Source organism: Oenanthe melanoleuca, chromosome Z, assembly GCF_029582105.1.
Source record: "Oenanthe melanoleuca isolate GR-GAL-2019-014 chromosome Z, OMel1.0, whole genome shotgun sequence".
NCBI classification, from domain to species: Eukaryota; Metazoa; Chordata; class Aves; order Passeriformes; family Muscicapidae; genus Oenanthe; species Oenanthe melanoleuca.
The window spans coordinates 41,532,291-41,554,145 of record NC_079362.1 but is presented as its reverse complement, the minus strand read 5'-3'; positions in this window follow the sequence as shown (position 1 = coordinate 41,554,145).

Sequence of the window (21,855 nt, the reverse complement as noted above, 5' to 3'; positions counted from 1 at the left end):
TTTAGACAACGCATTTTCTCTTTGTTCCTTATTTTTATTCAGCACCACTTAATTTAAACCGGTTTCCCCTGCCACTTTCAATTATGAAATTCTTATGCAAACCTTAGTAATTTTACATTTCCTCCCAATAAATGCTGTACATCATTATAAAATTTTTCAAATTGTTATTTCCTAATCATTTACGAACACAGGTCCTAGGAAAAAATCTCTGCTATGAAATTCCATGGTAGTCATCCTCCATACTGAATATTGAATCTTTATTGCTCTTTTTTTAATAGAATTTAAGCAGTCATAAATTCTTTGGAAGACCATCCCTTTTGTGGTCCAAAAGCTTGGCTTCTTAACAGCTTTTATGGAAAGACTTGCCAGAAGTTTTCTGGAATTGCAAATGCAATATATAAACCAGACACCCTTTTTCACTTTTGCAAGGGCTCAAGGAGTGCTTGAATTGTCTCTGCCTGTTCCTGCTGCAAAAAAAAAGAAAAGTACTCAAGACTAGAAAAAGACTCACTGTCCAACGATAGAATAATGCAATTCAAGATGCATTTTGCTTTTTGTTCCCAAATTGTAGTTTCAGCTGACGTGATCCAAAGAGATGGTTCTACTGCTTATGAGGCTGCCCAGAGTTTTTGCAAAGCCACTACTTCACCATCTTCTTAATGTCGCACCCCACTACCTACAGCAAATATATCTCTCTGCAACATATAAAACATTTACGACTTCTAAAGCCACAAAGCGCTGCTGTTGTGTGTGATGTGAAGATGAGCAAAGATGAAGCTGTGAAGCTTTGTGAGAAGATGTGAAATATCCACATCTTATTCTGGCAATAGAACCATTGTGATTTTTTTCCCTTTGCATGCAAAAACCCCCAACTAAACAAAAGAACTGTTGTGCAGTTTCTCCTGCTTTGATAACAAATGACAGTGTCAAGAAAAAAGGCTCCTCAGATGAAAACACCAGCTTGCCAGGATCACTATTCCACTTGCACAAGACTTCCAGAAATGGTCTGCAATACTTACTATAGTTTAAAAAGTGTTTCATACTTACAAGCTGTCTTGATCCTTTCAGACCTCCCTCCCAATTAAGGGTCTTACTCAAGAGCAGGGAATCTTTGTCCTGCTCCCTATCTAGGACCTTAGAAAAGCACTCTGCTCCTGTTGTGGACTAGGTAGCTGATGTGAAGGTAAGCAGAATTTCAAAGAATATTCCTCAGGCATAAATGTTGGTGTTCTGTGACTATTTCCCTTTCAGAGGTCTGAAGAATTCATCATAATGTGGCCCTAAAAAGGGAGGTAATCTCTTTGGGATGTTGACTCTAAACATATGCACAAAGAATTCATTAAATTTCCAAAAATGAGAATAAGTAGTATATAGGACTTCTCAGGAACAAACCTGTATGTAAAATGGGGTTTTGGTCTAAGTAAAACTCTCCAGGACTCCGCGTGAAGAAAGGACTTGCATTGTTAAAGTCAGTTGCTAAAATCCAAATTAGTCTTTTTTTATTCTGTATGTCAAACTCCCTCCTGCCTGAAAGGAAGACAACAACATAAAAGTAAATATTTAGACCTGTACTTCAACAGAACTTAAAGCTTATGGGCAAATTATGGTCTTGCATATGCTCCTTCAGATGGACACGTTTTATTTCAAAAACTTCCATCCTCTGTAGAAATAACCCAGATACCTAGAAAAATGTGTAGAAAAATAAATTTTCCAGAACTGCTTCTCTGTTGACAGACTGAACAACCTAAATCAAATCATTACTGAGAAATAGTTATTTCTCTGCATGACTCCTATCAGGCCTCTGTGTGAGTACTCTCCAGGCATGTCCACTGCCATGATTAGCCAAGATCCCTGTAATAAGGTCAGTGTGCTGGCTATTATGAATCCTATTTTAAACTACCAAACTGGAATGTCTAGGTGTGAGTCAATTAGATTAGATCCAGTCTGGGAGCAATCCACCTCACAGGAAATTTTGTGATGCTCAGCACTGCAACATGCAAGACAGTTTTTGCCACCTATCCTCAAGATGTCAAGTTTCCATTCTTAATTTTGGTGCCTGACAGAGAGCGAAGAAATATCTGTTTATTTTCTACTATCTAAATATTTGTCATTATTTTTGCCTTTTAAATCATAAATCTTTTTTGGCTATAGCACATCTTAAACGCCTTTTACTATACAAAGGGCTAGAGAAGTTAATTTAGAAATAGTAACCATGGGCAATTATTTAAGGCCCAAGAAGGGGATACATGATGCTTTAACCAAAGGCTTACTAAATTAAATGAGTTATTTAATGATAAACAGGTTGGAGCTGAATACAGCTAGAGGGAGACTTTGTAAGTGAGTTTGGATTTGAAGGTTTTAGAAGTTGAGAAATACACCTGCTTCATCTCTGTTTAATACTTGGCTTGATGGTTAACTAATGGTGCACAATATCTAATGTTGCCTTGAAGTGGTGCTGACTTCAGGAGAAGCCTGAAAATTTTAGCAAAACAAACCAGATATTTATGATAATGAGAATGATTTTTAAATAAGAAGTATTACTTAAACATTTGATGAAATGTTGTAGAATACATCTTCTGAGTGTTTATTTGATAGTAACACCTAATTATTTGGAAAGTAGAAGACTGTGTTTCACAGGGATAAGAAATTTTACTTAATACAATGTTTGATCTATCTTTTTTAGAAAATTCAGTAGTGTCAGTTTTATAATGTACTGATGGTCTGTTAATAAAAAATTGCTGGGCATTTAAAACCATTGGGATTTCTGTTTGAGAAATCACCAAAGGCCTAGAATATTTTAATGTCACTTTCTTGTTGCATAAAAATAAAAATAATCCCTACTGTTGTACTTGGAAAAAGTTAAGTAACACTAATTGCAGAGAGTTTTTACTCTACATGTCGAAAAATAGAAATCCAAAAAGAGTAAATTCTGCTTGGCCTTCTCTGCACATGAAAATATTGGTAAGGAAAATATTGAGACACAGACAAAGACAAGAAAATATTTTGGGAGGAAGGATAGATTTTGACAGTGACCTTACTAGGAGCAACTGAGCAATAAGGTACCTCAGTCAGTATTTGTTACTGTGTCACAATCAGCATTTATTTGCTTGCCCCTGACTCACGCCTTTGGTTGCCACATTACAGGAGTGCTAAGAAATAACTAAAACTCTTGCTTCACCTTGCCTGTAAGGAGGACACATCTCCACTGGGTACTGCCCATGCACATACAAGTCTCAGTTCTAGTTTTTCCTGCTTTATTATAGTAGATTGACAGTCTGTCTTTGATGTGAAAGACAAAGTGAGTGACAGATACATGATTAATGTAGCACCTTTGCAGAAAACAAACATCTGGAATTTAGCTAAGACCCTAAAACCTTTATGGAAAGGTCAAAGTCAACTCCTTTTTTCTTTCAGTAACTTCTAATAAATACAATATTTTATTCATAGTCTGCATTGATGTTAAATAGAAGTCAAATTGGTCTGTGTTCAACATAACACTGCTCTCTAGTCTTCTTCTGAAAACAAAGGCACATGGTGTGTTCCTTGGGGTGTTTCTGTGCAGGTCCAGGAGCTGGGCTTCTGGGACCCTTGTGCCTTGCTCACTTCCAACAGAGACTATGATTCTGTGATTCTGGAGATTGATTGTTCACTCTGTCCCTGGTGTTGTTTCATGGAAATGCACTTCCTGTCAAACTCATCATATTCCTGATGATCTGGCTTCAGCATTAAGATCTCAGGCGAGCTATGCAATACAAAGCAAATGTAAATATACACACACACATATATTTATATATTGTACCTGTAAATTTCATTAATTTTTTTTTCCTATGCATTTGTCATTGTGCTCCTTTTTCATTCATGAAATATTATGGGCTCCCTCTGGTGGGGCAAAACAATACCTTTATATTTTAAATTCATTGTAGAGCGTTGGCATCCCATTAGGCCTAAAGGAAAAGAAGTGCAGCATATCTAGGGTTGAGAGTTCGAATTTGGACTTCTAATTTTGATTTCTTTACAGTTTGTGTTTCTATCTCAGAAACACTATTTTCAGTGCTTTTTTTTCTCATAATTTAAAACCAGCTTACTTACAGAGTATTTTAATGAAAAGACAATGTGAACTAAAGCTGAAGTGTCTCGGATACATGATGACTGTAAAGAAGAGGAGCAGGAAGTTTCCAACTGAAGCACACACATACTGTTATGAAGATCAGCATAACTTAAAGAAATCAGGGTTTTTTTAGAATATTGTGAATGAAATAGATTTTCACACTAGATCTAATTGCTCTGAGAGCTTTGTCTACCTATAATATTAATTGCTTGCTCAAAATTATGACTGTACCTTGGCTGTTAGTACTTTTTATGCAGAAATATATATTCCATTCTTTTCTATATTTCCTGTGGAATTACAGTGATGTTGAATTTCCTGTGGAATTACAGTGTGAGGACAATATTAAGCTTGCCTAATCCTTTCCTTTTAAATATGCAATTTCTGTAGTGTGGCTATTTTTTGCAGTTGATAAAATTATTAATTGATTAATTATAAAATTCCCCAAAATAGGCCCAAAATTTTTAAACAGGTACAGATATAGGTACAGAAAAAACAAATCATAAGACAAATGCTCTGGCTAAACAAAGATGAAATTTAAACAAGGGAAAACATCAGAACAGGCTGAGAAACTGAAATGAAATATATAAGCAATAAGTGATTACATTAAAGATTATTATATTACCCTGACTTTCAGGCACAGCAGTATTTTACTGAAGGAGTCACTTATGTGATGGACTCATTTTATGAAAAGGGCTTTTTTTTGGAAATCCTTATGCAGATTGTATTTTTGTCTAATATAACTGTAAGCTTTGTTTCATCTCTCCCACATACTGTATACCTTTCAGTGCTGTTGCTTTGCTTAATTACTTCTCCTTTAAAAAAGTGCTTTCACAAAAGAAACAGACAGAAAAAAAAAAAAAAAAGAAAAAAAAGAAGCCTCAACTTCCATTGAGCTGTTAAGAAAATGAAATACATCTCTGTGCTCAGTTATGTCATTAAAGGCAAATTTCCTGTTAAAAGATTAAGGCCCCACAAATGGCATTGAAAAATGCCCTAGAACTGCAGTGCAAACAAAGTGCAGAAATAATTTCTGACAGTGACCAGAAGAACTTCAAACTGAAAAAAGAAGAGGATAGGGCAAAACTTTTAATTTGTTCACCTCTTTTACAAAGACCTGACTGAAAGGTGCCACTAAGCTTAGTGTGTCACTGTGATGAGGTGCACAGTTTTGTTGTTCTAAGTGTAAACTGATAAAGCTTTACAAGATGAATCATAACTGACACTAAGCTGACCCCAAATGCATTTAGGAAGCTGATGAAGAAGACTGGAGCCTTCCACTGAACTGCTGTCTTTTAGGAAGACAAGAGTGTTTCAAATCCATATTCCAAACTGCCATTTCATTGCCAATAAGTGCTGCAGAAGAGCACTAACCTCTGCACGCATAGAGAGAGGGAGAAACTTTTAATGAAAGGGTCTGGCTGCAATACACTTTTCTCTTGTTAATGGCAGTGGATGGATACAGTCTGTGCCCTTAACAGTTTGCCACGTTTTTCTGAAGTTCTAATTGCAGAATAGAGAACATAAATTTTGTTTTTCACTCTTTCAGATGAAGAAAATGCTGGGATATGGGGAATATTTGCAAAACTCCAGAATAAGTTCTTGTCATCATGTCATCCTGTATTTACATAATAATATATCATTATAGAGAGAGAAACATGGAAATTGCTTCATGCAGTTAGTTATGATGATTAATATGCTGATGCTCATGTTCTGATGGTTTTTTGTATTTAAAAAGTTCCTTCCTCTCATCTCTCCTCCTGTGATGATGAAGGATCATGCTTAAGTTAGAACAAGAAAAATCAGTCACAGTCTGAGAAGTACTTGAAAATAAAAATAGTAGTCTTATTTATACTTTTTTAAAAACATGAACATGTTCCTGAGTACATATGGAGAAATAGCCTCCTTTTGACTACAGGCAGAGGGAACTATTAAAAAAATAGACCATCAAATTCTCATCCTCAGGTAGGTTCTATCCCTTAGCAAATATGTTCTGACATTGTAAGTTCTCAAACTCTTAAGCTGTATGCTGCAGTGTCAGCTAAATGTGGTAGAAATCTTTCACTTTTCTCAGCATCACTTTTTGTTTGGGGTTTTCATAGTGCATGTTTTCGTATGATGAGCTGTAGGCATTGAATTATCTGTTTTTGTAAACTACCAAGTGAAATCAACATAAACTGGAATAAAAATTAACTTTGGTTGGTTTTTGATTGTTGGTGTTTTTTTTTTTTTTTTTTTTTTGTAAGAAATAAAGCACATTAAAATTTGGAAATTAATTTACATAACACATTCTTTGAATTTAAAGTATTTATTATCTTTGTAAATTCCAGCTGGTGTCTGGGCTTGCTTTTAGTTTTCAACATATCTGATATTTGCTTCCAGAAGCAATCTGCTCCTGCTTTCTTATTTTTTATTTTCCTAAAGGCACCACGAATCATGCTTATGCATGTTTCTAACCATGTTCTAGAGTATTGATTTCCAACCCATGAATATGATATGGCAAAAGAGAAAGATCTTTGGCATCACTTCTATCTTTAATCAAAGTCATAACAGTTGACTGATTTCTGAGATGAGAATCAATTATTCTGTAAGTTAAATGGCATTAACCTGCACACAAAGTCTAAATTCAGTTTTGAAGTATGCTGCATGCTGCTGATCATCAGTGGGACAAGTCCCATGCAAGTGTTAAGACGGTAAAAATTTCAAGAGCCAAATTTCAAATCCAATTTCAAAATTTGGATTTTACAAAAAGACCTATTTTTTCCTGTCTTTCTCATGCAGATTGAAAAAAAAAAATTCTTTCAAATAAGATAGAAGCTAGTGCTCATTCAAGCCTAGGTCTGTTTAGAACAAAAGCCACCAAGTACTTCAAGGGTTCTCTGGAACTACGTTTTACTGACAAATAATTTTGCTTCCATGTTTTCCCTCAAGATTCAAATTTAAAGAGTCTGAGGCCTCAGTCAGCTTGAATATGGTACCATTCTGCTTTTTCCTTAAAGAAGCTCTTTTTATCTCTCTTTCCTCCTTCTCTTATAGAAACTGCAAATGTTATAGAGAAATTTGAAGGAGCCATATTCATGCCACTTGATACACCTTACTGTCCAAACACACCAGGTTTGAACCCTTCAAAGCAGAACTGATTGCGTTCTAAGACCTTTCCTTTTGCTAAAAATCGTATTTTTATTGTATGCTTCCTGAAAGACTTTATTTAATATTATTATTTATTTTGTTTTACTGATGCCTGAAGGCCAGGAAAATAGTCTAATTTGATGAACAACATCTTCATATTTTTCACTGTTGTGGAAATTAATTAAGAGATGTTGATTTTGAAGTTTTCCCACCTCCCCCACCCTTTAGTTTCTCAAATATTTAAACAAGTTTTTGGCCATCTTTCCCCCCACCCTTTTTTTTTTTTTAAAATACATTTCTCTTTTCTCTCTGTTTGTAATAAGATTAATTATGTGTGGTGCACCACTGCTTATCCCCATGAAAGAAAATCTAAAACGAGGGATTTCAGCTTCAAGAAGGCTATTTTGTCCTGTTTCCGATGTTCTAAAGGGATTAATTTACCATATCGTATAGCCCTGGAAGACTGTGATAATTGAAAACATCCATATTCATTGCATGTTCAAAGGGATCTGTCTGACTTTGTAATGTAAAAAGTGCATTTTTAACCTGAACGGGGACCTGCATCTGGTATTGCTTAATCCTATTAGTCCGACAGTTCCAAAGCTTTAGTGTATAATCATTAGCTCGTGTTAATCCTCAGACATGCCTCCAGCTTCAGCCTGTCAGAAGGAGTCCCTGTAGGGAAAATATGGAGGTGCTGATAGCACAACACCAACTAATCTTATCTTAAATGCTAGCAGCAGCCACTATCTGTGATAGCCAGGGATTTAAAAACAAATTTTTTATGGGTATTGGGTATCTCCTTCCCTTCTCTCACACAGCTCTTCTACCTTGCCCTACTTTCTCCCCTGCCTTGCTCCACCCCAGGCAGGCAAAAAGTAATACTGATGGTAGCTAGGCAAATGGCAGTGGGGGATGAGGAGAATATTTGAAGATATTTACTATACTGTCACCAAAATAGCAGAGTAAGCTACTAAACTTCTCAGGTATCTTGCAGTCTTTTCTGTAGAGGAGTCTCAAGTCTATCTTACACAGGCTTAGAATTTATTTCCTATTTACCACCAGCTGCAGCCTCGCATAATGAAAGCAGACCTGATATCAGGAAAAAGAGCTGCATTCTGAACAGTAGCAAGCTCACTTTCCTGCCTTGCTAGTATCATGTGCCATGATTCGGCATAGTAAATTGGGAGGCATATCTGATTAGAGGGAAAAAAAGGTGGTAGTGAGGGCAAAGAGAAAGGAACTTTGATGCACTTCTCCTTCCCTTACCCCACAGCAAAGTAAAGGGTATGTTCAGAGTAGTCCATGTCCTTAACCAAGGCAACATAGGGGAGTGGTAAAAACAGAGTGTTTTCTATTCCAGCAAAGGGGTATCCATATGGAGAAGGTGATGTTGTGTGGTAACACACAGGAGTGTCTCTGCTGCTAGTGATGGAAAAGAGGGGCACAAAATTCCTTCTCTTTTATCACACAATCACAGAACAAGCTGAGTTGGAATGGACCCATCAGGATCATCAAGTCCAAGTCTGGCCCTGAGCAGGACACTCCAGGAGTCACAGATATTGACCAAAAGCCTTCTTGAACTGTGTCAGGCTGGTGCTATGACCTCCTCCGGGGGAGCCTGTTCCAATGCCCAACCACACTCTGGGGGAAGAACCTCTTACTAACACCCAGCCTAAACCTCCCCTAGCCCAGTTTCAGGCCATCCCCTCTGGTCCTGTCACTGGTCCCCACAGAGAACAGATCACTGTTTGCTCCTTCTCTTCCCTTCTGAAGATGGTGAAAACCACATTGAGGTCTTGCCGCACTCTCCTCCAGGTTGAAAAGACCATGGGGCATCAGCCACTCCTACAGCTTCTCCTCCAGGCCCTTCACCATTCTTGTGACCCTCTTTTGGTGCTCACAGCCTGCTGTTCTTATATTGCAGTGCCCAAAGCTGCCCCCAGCACTGGAGGTGAGGCTGCCCCAGCTCAGAGCAGAGCAGGACAATCCCCTCCCTTGCCCAGCTGTGATGCTGTGCCTGATGCCCCCCAGGACAGAGCTGCCCCTCCTGGCTGCCATATTCATCTTGCCACTGACCAGGACACTCAAGTCCTTTTCAGCAGTGTTGCTCTCCATCAGGAGTTCAAGAGAATCCAGGATTTCATCTGCCCTTTTAAATGGCACCTTTATTTTTTGTAGGTTTTTTTTTGTTTGTTTGTTTGTTTTTTTTTCTGTTTCTTTGTTTGTTTTTTTGTTTTGTTTTGTTTTGTTTTTTTTCTTTTTTTTCTTTTTTTTTTAATTGTTGTTGTTGTTGTTGTTAAATATAGTAGGGATGCTCTCTATGGTAGTTCTGCTGACTGCTTCATTTTTCTCTTTTGCCATTAACTTGCATGATCTGTGCCTGAGGATCCTCTCCCAGGAGCCTGGCAAAATTATTCTAATTACACTCCCCATCCAGTTCTGCTACCTTCCGAAGTCTAAGCAGATGTAGTTCTAATCAAAACTAAAGAGTTTTGCTAAAATGCATGTGTTAAAAAACTAATCTGGACTTTGTTCACTCTAGCTCTTAGGGTTGCAAAAGCGCTATCATTTCTGGAAGAGTTTTCAGTTTTCCACACCAAGCTCTCACCCAAAGTTCTTACTGGAACTTTGCCTCTTATTGTCTGCTGTGGCTGATGGACATTTGGATTGTTTGGATAATTGTGAAGTACTGCACTGATCCACACATTGATCCACCAACTTTGTTGGTCTGGTTCAATTGAGAGATAGTGAACTCCATTTATGGTTCCCCAATCCACAATATAGGAGCTTTTGTCACTTTGCTTGAGTCACATATTAGCATCTATCATGCGAGGACAACTTATACTTTTTAACTTTCAGCTATTACATCATAAAAGAGTAATAGATCACTTCTGTGGTTCCTTTAGGATGAGGATTTTAAGGTACTTAATAATATAAATGAAATGTATTAGTCTTTTACATGAGAGGTGGGTAAATAAGAGCACAATAGAATAAAATGAGTTTCACAAGGTTGCTCAGCACACAAATAAGGGAACAGAAATCAAAGTCTTGTTTTTTTGCCTCAGCCTGTTGCTAACAGCAATAGTTTGTACAAATATTGTAATATCATTTATGGTAAATGGCATTAAAGTTCAATTCTTGATACCATATTGTCCATTTATGGAGTGGAACAGGAAACTCTGGAGAATAGTTGTAGTGTCAGTTTATATTAACTCTACTGCAGTGCACCTGCAAAAGATACCAAATCAAGCTCAAGCAATTATTCTTAAGTGAATGGTTATTTGCCATTTGTGATATTTGCCCTTGCAATCCAGAAATGATTAATGCAAGTTTATTTCAATTACATTAAATAATAATGTGGAATTGTTCTTCTTTGCACCTAAAATTAGGTAGATAGGAAGTTAGCATAATTAATTATAGATAGAGACAGAGTGTTGTTCACTGTACCAGATATCAAAAATTTCAGATTTGGAATATGTACCATGAAGAGATAAACTAGTATAAATATAACATATTTTTTAACAATATGAAAATTGACTGCAATCCTCTACCACCTGCATTCATATATTCTTGGTATAAAAATGAAGCAACACATGCTTATATAAAAACAAAATCTGCTGTTTTGCCATTATTAAATCAAGACCAGATAATAACAAAAGTATGTGTAAGAGGAATATAACATCAATTATTCATACTACACAGCTGGAATAGAGAAGTGCCCCTTCTTGATGTTCTCTTATCTTTGCTTTGTCTTCCATTCACATGACTTGAGGTCTTCTACGGTGCATTTGACTTTAAGGACTGTAGAAGAAGGGAAGAAAAAAGTCCAACGTGGCAATCTTTTCTCTCTTTTTTGAGAATCAAAATGAAAAATTTTAAGCCTACTTTGAATATATGAAAATTTAAATATCTCCTAAATGTTGAGAAAACTAGCTCAGATGACACTAATTACTAGTTTTCCCAAAACATTCATAACAAAAACTTAGAGCTTTTTCTTTGCAAACCAAATTGATATCTCTGCAATCAAAAAGATTCACATGAAGGGAAAAAAAAGAAAGGGGAGAGACATACAGTGCTGATAAAAAACCAGTTGCTTTGGTCTTGGCTGGGGCAGACTTCATTTTCTTCAAAGTACTTAGCATGGAGCTGTGTTCTGGATTTGTGTTTGAAAGAGCACTAATAACCCAGGGATGTTTTTGTCATTGCTGAACAGGCTTGCACAGTATAAAGAACTTTTCTGATCCTCACCCCACGCCACTAGCAAGTGATCTGGGAGTATGTGAAGAGTCGGGAGGGGACACAGATATAAGAGATGATATCAAATAACCAAAGGGATATCCAGATCATATGGCTTCATGCTCAGCTTAGGGGAAGAAGAAAGAAGGTGGAGATGTTGAGACTGGTGGAGTTTGTTTTGCTGAGTAACTGACACGGAGCTCCTCAAGATCTGAGAGTCTCAGGATTTGAATTTAACTTGCAAATATTTTGGTTGTTAATTAGTAGCTATGGCCAGACAGTTATGATTAAAAAGCTTCATGGTGAACATTGTATGCTTGGCTAACCTTTTGCTTTAAGGAAAGACAAGAAAATACAAAGACAAATGAGTTGTCTGGGCAAAAGCCACCAGGAGTGAAGTCAGCAGAATGGAGTTAAGGTAATTCTGATGGTGGGTGATTGCTACTACTGACTGATTGACAATCTACTCAAAATTGCCCCAAATTCAAATGGAGACAAGAATTGCACATGTGGACTAATTAGCATAAGAAGCAAGAAATATAACTAGCAAAAAGGGATTTGAGTACTAATTAATAAAAAAGTTCTGCAATTTGTACTCAATTAATGGAGATATATTTGTTTGTGAAAATATAGAAATACCACGAAGTTTTGGTGACCAGTGAGCCAGCCATTTGTGGATTCCCACCTACCTCTCTATTTTGTGCCAACTAGGAAAAAAAACAGGAATTCCTCCTCTCTGTGCTGGGTAAGGAACTCATGTTCAGGACAGAGTAACTGCTGTGCGTGATGGAGCTTTCCTGAGGATGGCTGATTGCCTGTCTGCCCATTGGAAGCACTGACTAAATGTCATGTTTTGCTTTCATGGTGCACACAGCTTTTGCTTTCACCTACTAAAGTGTATTTTTCTCAACCCACTGACTTCTCCACCGTCCCGCTGGGTGGTGGGTGAGGGAGGGGCTGCCAACTGAGGTTAAATCACAACAACAATCAAAGCAGTCATATCGTCAATATATATGTATATTATCTGCTGACGAGAACAAATACATATTTGGCACAAAGGAGGAATATTTTAATCTTGCCCGTAGATGACTATCTAACAGAATACTTTGTGCATGAATATTCGTTCCATTTAAAAGAGTTTCTTCCTTTAAGCAAATATCTCCCATCCCCAAAAAACAGAATGGTCATACATGCAGCACAAACATCCAAGGCAAAGAGTGTTGTCCATAAGTATAAATAAGAACTGTGTGAATTAAAGAACTTACAGGTCAGACCAATTCCACAGAAGGTAAGCCTACAAAGCAAGAAGGTAATTATATTGGTCTGAAACCATGAAAATAATTTGTTGTGATTCAGATTTAATTCCTTCAGAAGGCTTTTCCACTTTCCACAGATTACAAAATGTGAAAGTGTACAGTTATATCATGGCATATTTTGTATCATGCAGAATCTTAGATCACCTGTTCACAGGTTTTTGATTCACTTAAACTTCCTATCTCTCATTCATATATTGCTACTATCCCTTCAAAACATAAACAGAAGCCTACAAGCATTTTTATCTGGTTTTTTTTTTTTCTTTTTAGTTGATTCAATTATGAATAATTAATTCAGTTAGACTAAGTAAGATTTAACCCCAGATTTTATCTGATTTCTGTTTTCTCTATTGAGTATAACTGGACATTTTCAGCTTCTTCCACATCAATGGAATTCAACCAAAACAACTTTTAACATAGCTGCCATATGCTCAAGATATGCTGGCAGGTGTGTTTATGGTGTGTATATGTGAACAAAGATGTATGTTAGTATATTTATATATTGTGGACACACTGAAGTTGCTTCTGACTTAAGTAGTTATAGAATCTTTTGTATATGCATATATAGATACGTGTACAGATAATTGTGTACCTAGGTGTAAATATATATCAGTATACACACACACCAAAAAAATTGCAATCTACTTGAAATTATTTTCTTGCCAGTCCATCTGTCCCCACTGCTTCACAGAAGTGTCTGCAAGAGGTGTGTACAGGGTAGGCTGTCAGTGTCATTAAATAGGGAGCTCTTCATGTTTTGAAGATCATGTGATAAGGAATGAATATCAGCAGCTTTTTATCAGAGATTCTCATTGGATGACTCAATTAGCATATTGAATGATCACTCCTCTGTGTTATCACAAGTTTAGTATTTAAGCTGTGAATATTTTCCTGCAATACAATAGGGGCTTATAGGAAGACTGACTTTAGGTTTTAATTTTTACAGTTTCATAGCTTGTCCCTCTAGTTCTTCCAGATTCCCTTTTTTACTGCACATCCAATACCATGGTTAGGCACTTTCCTCTTCTGAATGTAATTTTTGACTTGTCATGATCCACCATTTATTAAAATCTGCTGCAAAAAAAGTTTGCTTCTGTAAATGTGTTGTACTGCAGCCTATAAGGTCTATCATCCTCACCCTGTATGCCCATTGTTAATCAGGAGAAGAGCTTGTTCTGTGAAATTCATACCTCTACACACTCAGACATTTTGCCATGAATTCTTTTGTCTCTGAGATGTAAATTTCTTTCAGTCATGATAGGAGGACTTTCTCTAGTTTGACAACTATAACTAAAGATAATTTTCCATCTGTTACATGCTCTGAGGCCATTTTTGTATAGACTAAAGCTAAAGGAAGGGGAAAAGGAAATCAGAAATATTAAGTAAAATACATTGTGTTTAGCTTGTAAGGACACTTTTTACTGTGCTCAGATTTTTCCAAACTAGAGTCAGATTCTATAAGATCATAATTTTAACTTTAGCTTGTTTGAGAAAGTATCAATGCTATCCTATGTCTCATAGATTCCTGGAAACTGAGCTGTAGAAAAGCTTTTAAGATGCTGATGAAGACTGACACAGTCATGTAGATGGCACAGCTGCCACTCTGCCCGTCTGCCCCTCTCTGGGAATCCATATAAATCCTGGCCTTCATTTAAATCAACAGGAGCTTTGTCTCTCACTTCAATGGAGCCAGAATTTCATCCTGCAATTTGAAATACTCTCTGCAGTTGACAGGCAAGTAAAATGATTACCTCACTGTTCCCACTGCCTCTGTGTCATAAACTGTGCAGAGATTATCATCAGTGAAGTGCAGTACAGATGTTCCCTCCCTCGTTTCTTCTAAGTCATCTTTTTTCCATCTCTGTCCTCTCTTTTCCCCTACAGTTCTGTTTTTAACTTTTCACTGTGTTTCTCTGGCATTCAGTAGCAGAGAGAGAAGTCCCTACACAGACAGTTCATCAGTCTTTGGCATTGGTTGACACCATCATTAGTGCTTACAAAACTAAGACAGGTTTATAAATCAAGGGACAGTTTGAAATGAGGGAGGTTTATAAATACAATAAAATGTCTAATAATTATTCAAAAGGTTTGAAATTTATCTGCTCTCAGTAGAGGTTCTCTCATTAGCCACTCCATATGACTACACCACTCATGAGTGAAAAGGTCACCTCCTATATCATGAATATAAATTGCAGTCTCTTTGGTGTAGTTTTGATATGTTTCATATCTAGAATGTGAGAAATGGGAACATGCCTCCTAAAATCTGTAATTCACAGAAGTGAAGAATTTTGGAATTGTCTGTCTTGATTTGTGCTCACATTAGGAAGAAGAATGTCCACTTTCAATAACATTACTTTCCTTTGGAAATTGTTTATCCTTTAACATGAAGAGAAGTATATTTAAGTGAAACTAAAATGTGGATGTGTCTGGATATTTAAATACTGCTGAAAGCTACTTTTGTGCAGCTGAAGAGCTGAAGAAATATTTTTATCCAGCCAGAATCCAGGCTTCAGTGCTGACTGCTGATGTGACTTCATCTCCTGGACATTAGTCTGTGATTTTTTTAGATGGTGCCACATTTTGCTCATGTCAGGAGGCAACATTTGCATTAATTTATAGTTGCTTTTAGAATTGTTTTTAGTGGTTAATAGGTAAAACCTTTTTATGGAGAATATTGACTGGAAAAAAAATTGTTTCAAAAACTTAAACAAATAAGAAGTGAAGGAGGAATGCTTTCTATGAAGAAACCTTTTAAATGTGGAATAAGTATAAGAGCTAATAAATTTATCTGGATGAAAGTAAGTTTTCATTGCAGTGTAGTTTAATGTAGAGAGGGCAGGAAAGATTCGAGTGGTTGTGGGAGACATTACTAGCTATTGCCTTTTCACAAAACAAAAAAGCAGGCATTACCAAGTGCTGACAATGCTATCAACATTTTAGAAAAACAGTGAGGAAAAGATGTATGGAGATTTTTCTCTTGCTCCTTGGATTATCTGCACCCAACACCTAAAAATCTGTGATGTATTCCAGTTTATTTGATTGCTCCAAAGCCAGATTTCCTAAATAATAAATGATGACCTTAATCTCATAGGGGCTGTAACATAAAACATGTGGTGGCTTGAGTTACATAACTTCAGAAGCCACTTGACAAGTAAGCTGTTCAGAGCATATATATGTCGATGAAAAATGCTATTTTTAATATTAACTTCAATGCATTGATTTTTTTCCTTCAAATTTTCAGAAATTAGTATTGTGTTGTCATTATTTCAAAATATATGAAATATATGAACATATTTTTAACCAATGTTGAGGCCCAATTTTATTATGGAAAAGAATAAGAATAGAGGACATTTAAATGATAATAGTGTCTTGGTAAAAGTAGGTATAAAAAAAGGGAAAAGAAAGGAATGTGGGTATAAACCCTCTATATGTAATCATAGACTGATTATCCACAAACTTGTTCCTTTCAAAAAGTGTTTGGTGTTGAGTCTGATTTAAGATTGTGAACATCAATGAAATATGAATGAAATACTTCCTTGGAAGGCAATGAAGTTCCACAGATCAAGGCCCAACAAATTTAAAAATCTCTAAGAAAAGCCCCTCCTAAGTAATTCAGCAAGCAAGAAAACACACCTAAAAACCCCCTAAGCTAGACAAGATCTTTGTGTTGCCAAAGAAGTGGATATCCAGTTAAATTTCCTGTATTTCACTCAACACTCTTTCCTGGCATTAGTAAACCCTTCACTTCATGTTGCCAACCAAATGTTAACTGTTCTTCTGCATAGGAAGGATGATCTTCCTTTTTTCAGAGGAATTTACTTTGGCAACTATGCACATAGTCAGAAACTATTCACACTGCAAGAAAGAAATATGATTTTAGGTAAAATGCCCACTCAACACACTTTGCAGAATGGCCCAAATTCAGTCTGAAGAGCTATCCAGACACCAGTTCAATCATTTTTTCAATATTTTTGGAACCTAGTTACAGCACTGCCAAGTACCATCAACGTCAAAAACAGGACTAATGTTTCCTGACAAATCCTCCAGAATTCCTATGACTATTTCTAGCCATGTTTTAGAAAGCAACAAGCCATACCTAACAAAAAATCAGAACTCAGCAGCACAACTAGATGGTGATGGCATATTTTTTCAGAATGATATCTCATTGTTCTATACTTTAGAAATCTGTAGTGTTCAATATAGGATGAAGTTTAAAGGTTTTTGGCAAATACTAACCAAGTATTTATGATATAAGAGGGAATATAAAGAGGAAGCATCTGTTATGATATCTCTGTACATAAGCTTATATTGTTTGACATTCCAGTCAAGGAACAAAAACTGTGATTCCACTTCTCGAGTTTCAGACCACAGAATCACAGGTTAGAAGGGACATCTGAAGGTTATCAGGTCCAACACTACAGAGAAGGTTTCCCAGAACCATGTCCAGACAGCATTTGAGAATCACCAAGGACAAGCTGGGCACCTCCATATTCCTAATGGTTGTTCTCCACTTGCAGTATTGCAGTTCATAGTCCACTGGCAGCTCACTGCCACACAGCATTGGAAAACATTCCCTACATTGGCTACAGGTGCTGCCTTCATGTGGCCTTGTGAGTGGGTTTGAACCTCAGGGTCCTGTGATGAGGGGTTGGTGCCTCAAACACAAATCCTGAGAAACAGGCAGCCCAGCAGTATGGCAGGGGAGCTCCTGGTGAGCTTCTATGAGCCAATGGAGGGAGCACAATTGCTCAGCTTCTCCAAAGGCTCTTCTCAGGGAAGAAGGACCTCCTGTCCCTTGGCCCTGGAGATGATAGAAAGGCTGTAGTTAGAAGAGACGCCTGGAGGTAATCATGTCCCTGCTCAAGTAGGTTAGCATAGACTAGGTTGTCCAAAACCTTGTACAAATGGCTTTGAAGTTCTCCAAGGACAGAGTCCACCAGCCCATTGGGAGAAACCTGTTGCAAGGCTCAGTCATCCTCCAAGTTAAAGGACATCTCCTTGTGTTGGGGAGGAGCCTCTCATGATTCAGCTTGTGCCTATTGTTTCAGTCTGTCACTGGGCACCCCTCACCAGATATTGGGTCTGTCATCTTCATACCCTCCTTCAGGTATCCAGGAACCTTGATGAATTTTCCCATGAGACTCTTCCAGGCTCAACAACCTGAGCTGTCTTTGAAGTTCTTCTTACATTTGTTGCTCTAGCCTCTTCATCATCTTAGTTCCTGTCTAGATGCTCTCCAAGAATATTCACCAGCCTCTTGCATTGGAAAGTCCAGAACTGGGCGCAGAACGCCAATGGTGGCCTCACCAACGCTGAGGAGCAGTGAAGGATCACATGCAGCTAACACGTGTCCTTATGCAGCCCAGCACACTGCTGGCTGTCTTTTTTACAAGAGATTAGTGTTGGTTCTTCACCTCTCTTCAGACCTCTTGGATCTTTTTCTGCAAGGCTTCTTCCTATCTGTTCATTTCATCATGCACTGGTGCAGGGGGCTGTGCCTTCCCAAGTTCAGAACCATGCACTTCCCTTTGCTGAACTTCAACTGGTTCCTGTTTTCCCATCACTCCGACCTGTTGTGATGCCTTAGTTTGTTTTTTTTTTTTCTCAAGGAAAATTGAATGACAAAAGAATATTTTGCTTCATTATTTAAGATTTTAGATAAATTATTTTTTTCCCTAGGTTAAAATCCTCACCACAAACTTGAAGAGAGGTAAGGGAAAGTGACCTTGAAACTCTGTCTTGCTGAGTTGGATGGAGATAAACCCCTTGGTCCTCAGTCACCCACACCTAAACTTACTGCCCTTTCTTTCTCTGACCTTGTTTCGCCTAGTCTGTGCTTAGCGTAATTTCTCTAATACTAAAAGACATCTTATCACTTGTTTAGAATTAAGAGAAGTCAAATACAAAGCATTTGCATTTGCTGTTTAATTCCAGACCTGTGTTTGGTCTCTCTTCTTGATCCAAATTCTAGCATCAGAGAAACCTTTCTGAACCAAAGCACTATAGACATTAATATGCTCCCAAGAATAAATGCAGATTTCAATGGGTCTCTGCTTATGTTTCAGAAGAACAGTTGGTTGAAATAATCTTGAGTAGCTGCACTTCCTCTTGTATATAGTGAGACTATGATGTTAAAGTTTATTCCAATACTCTCAGAGGTAGGGACTAAACTGTGTTATGAGAATAACATGTTATTTTCGTGGTCAGAAGAAGCTTTGAAAAACCATCTGTGTACCTAGAGTATTGGTCAAATAATAATTTACATAATGCATTTAGGTAAAAACATGTTCAACATGGAATACAATAGAACATTAGGAATTAAGAGGTTTTTGTTGTTTCAAGATTTGAAATTAGCAAAGGCATTTATGCCTATTATCTATTTCCCCCTTTTTTTTTTCTGTGAACATGCTTTACCCCTGTGATGTTAAGCTTTGTTCCCTTCCTACCCCTTTCTTTACTTGCTTTGTTTCTTTTCATTTGGTTATCTTTCATTATTTTAATTTTCTTTTTGGGTTTCTTTTTGCCTTTATCCTGTCTTCTGACTACTTGCTGTCAGATTGCTTTGCTACACAGAACAGGGTTCTTCCTATAGAATCACCTGAAATGTTATTCTTTAGCCGTTTGGAAATCTAGGGACACACAGGTGTTGGTTCAGTCAACTGAACTTACCTAATGAACCTAGAGCTAACCCATTGCCTTTCACAACATTAAGCCATACTTTGGTACGTGATATGACTTTCAAGTGGAAATTAAAATAGTCTTGATGTGTTAAATTCTACAGTCCTGTCCTCCCTGGCATTTTCTTTCTTTTTCTTTTTCCTTTTTTCTTGCCCAGAAGAAACCATTTCAGTTAAATGAAGAAAATTATATCCTGGGATGTAACACCTGGCAGGGCTTCATAAGTCTGTAGTTTTTGTTGTGCTTTTCCCACTCTCTTTCATGTGCTTTTTTTGTGTTGCCTAACTCTGACACATATTGTAGTGAATTTTCTGGCCTTGGGCCAGAAGTGCCTAGTCAGAGGCAAAGCCTACCAGCTTTGTGCCTCTTTTGTGCTTATTGCAGACCCATGAGGGGCAGAAGCTATATGACCTGCAGCTGAGAACTGTCTACAGAGCTTGCAAATATTTAGCAAGTTCACTGTTCCTCCTTCATGGAGTTGGACAGTCTTGGGGAATAAAAAGGGCATAATCCCATTGCATTAGAGTGACCAAGAGGAGCACGTCCTTAGTGAGCAGGAATGCTGCACAATTGTAAGAAACCAACCAGAAATGGCAAAGTATTTGGAGGAAAAGTAGCTGAAGTAGTAACAATATAAGTAAAAATGAATCAAACTATAAGGAAAATTTCTTCTATGGTTAACAAAAAAATATTTTAAAAATTTGTTTTAGAGTGATTGTGTTTCAATATGTTGATGAAACTTTAAGGAGAGAGAGAAAGAAGTCACTGGTAGACATCTAGATAATATATTTTATTAATAGTTAGACTTCAATAATTTGAAGAAGGCCGTTGTTTACTGAGTGTGTGATTAGCAAATCTCCAGTCTAAAACTTTGTTGAGTAAATCTGAACTGAGCAGAAAGTTTATTTAGAAGGTACTCTTCCTTTCACTGTCCTGAGCTGACTCCTTCATTTCTAAAGGCTTTGTAACAATTCTGTTCCTCTTTTGCAAGAATTTTACTGGCATCTGAAAAGAAACTCAAGGATAAATAGATAATTAAACTTCTATCTGAGTAATTTTTAGTCTAAAGGCTGATTGAGACAGCTGATCCAGCTACTTCAAGAACTAACGGAAAGATTAAAAAAAAAAAAAAAAAAAAAAAAAAAAAAAAAGGTGAGGACAAACCCTCTTGAATGTCTTGAATAAAGCGTCCAATCATCAGGTGTCATCTCTGCCACTAACATTTAGTAACTGATAATTGCTGTAACCATTGAGCCTTGCAAATATCATCCAGTAAATTTTAATTAACACTCTTGGGGACTGAAGAATTGCAGAACAAGCTCATGGGAGACTTTCCCATAACCAGTGGCAAAGTGTGCTGAGTAATTTTAGATCTGCCTGCCTGTCAAAGTGGATCAGTGTCATCTTGGCACTTATGCTGAAGAAAATGCACCTGCTTCTACATGGAAATAAGGTGCATTATCTCCCAATTTGTGCTGCTTATTTTCACTGTTGCCCGAGTTTGACAAGTGGAAAATACGAATGCATGGATTATTAATTCATAATCCAAGGGAAAAGGAAAAGGTGAAAGAGGTCTGCGAGTAAAAAAAACATAATGTACTTGGTATCACAAGACCTACCAGAAGCCTTCTAAATAAACATGCCATGGAATTCTACTAAAAGTCTAGAGAGACAAATACCCTTGCATTGTACTTTTAACATCAAATGAAAATCTAATCACTTAGAAAATTCAGCATAAAATTACACGGCTAAAAACAGACCAGGCATTGTTTTAATAGCCATAATTTTCTTTAAAGCTCCATAAGAATGGACTAGACATTCCATTTTAATATTCTGAGTCCAATATTCTGAATATTCAAGCTACAATAAATAATAATTTGCTAGATATGCTCAATAGATATGACAATATCTAACTTTGGCTCTCCTCTCACTGCTACAAAGTAATTCAATAGAAATCAGTGAAAATCAGAGTACATGGTTATAAGTTAATCTCCAGGGAGCAAATAACATCATTAGAGTGGAATCATTAACTTCAGTTAATATCCATAAGTCTGTGAAGGATAAAATCCAGAAAAATATTCAGACTCCTTTGGTATTATTCAAATTGCATGCAAAGCACAAACCAAAATCTTTCAAAAGTGTTGAGGATCTAACTACCACTGTTCCAAATAAGATGATTCTAAATCTCATTTAATAAAATAATTAAGAGATATTTATGGCCTAAAGATTTTGTGCTTTGTTCAGACTAATTTTTTAAAAATTCTAGGTCTAGAAAAGAAACGTAATTTAAACTTAATTTTCCTTTTGCTCAGGAAAAACCTTTGGTGATAGCTCTATCCACAGCCAGAAGTTTAAAAAAGTCAAGAAAAGTTTTCTTACAAGTTAGAGAAG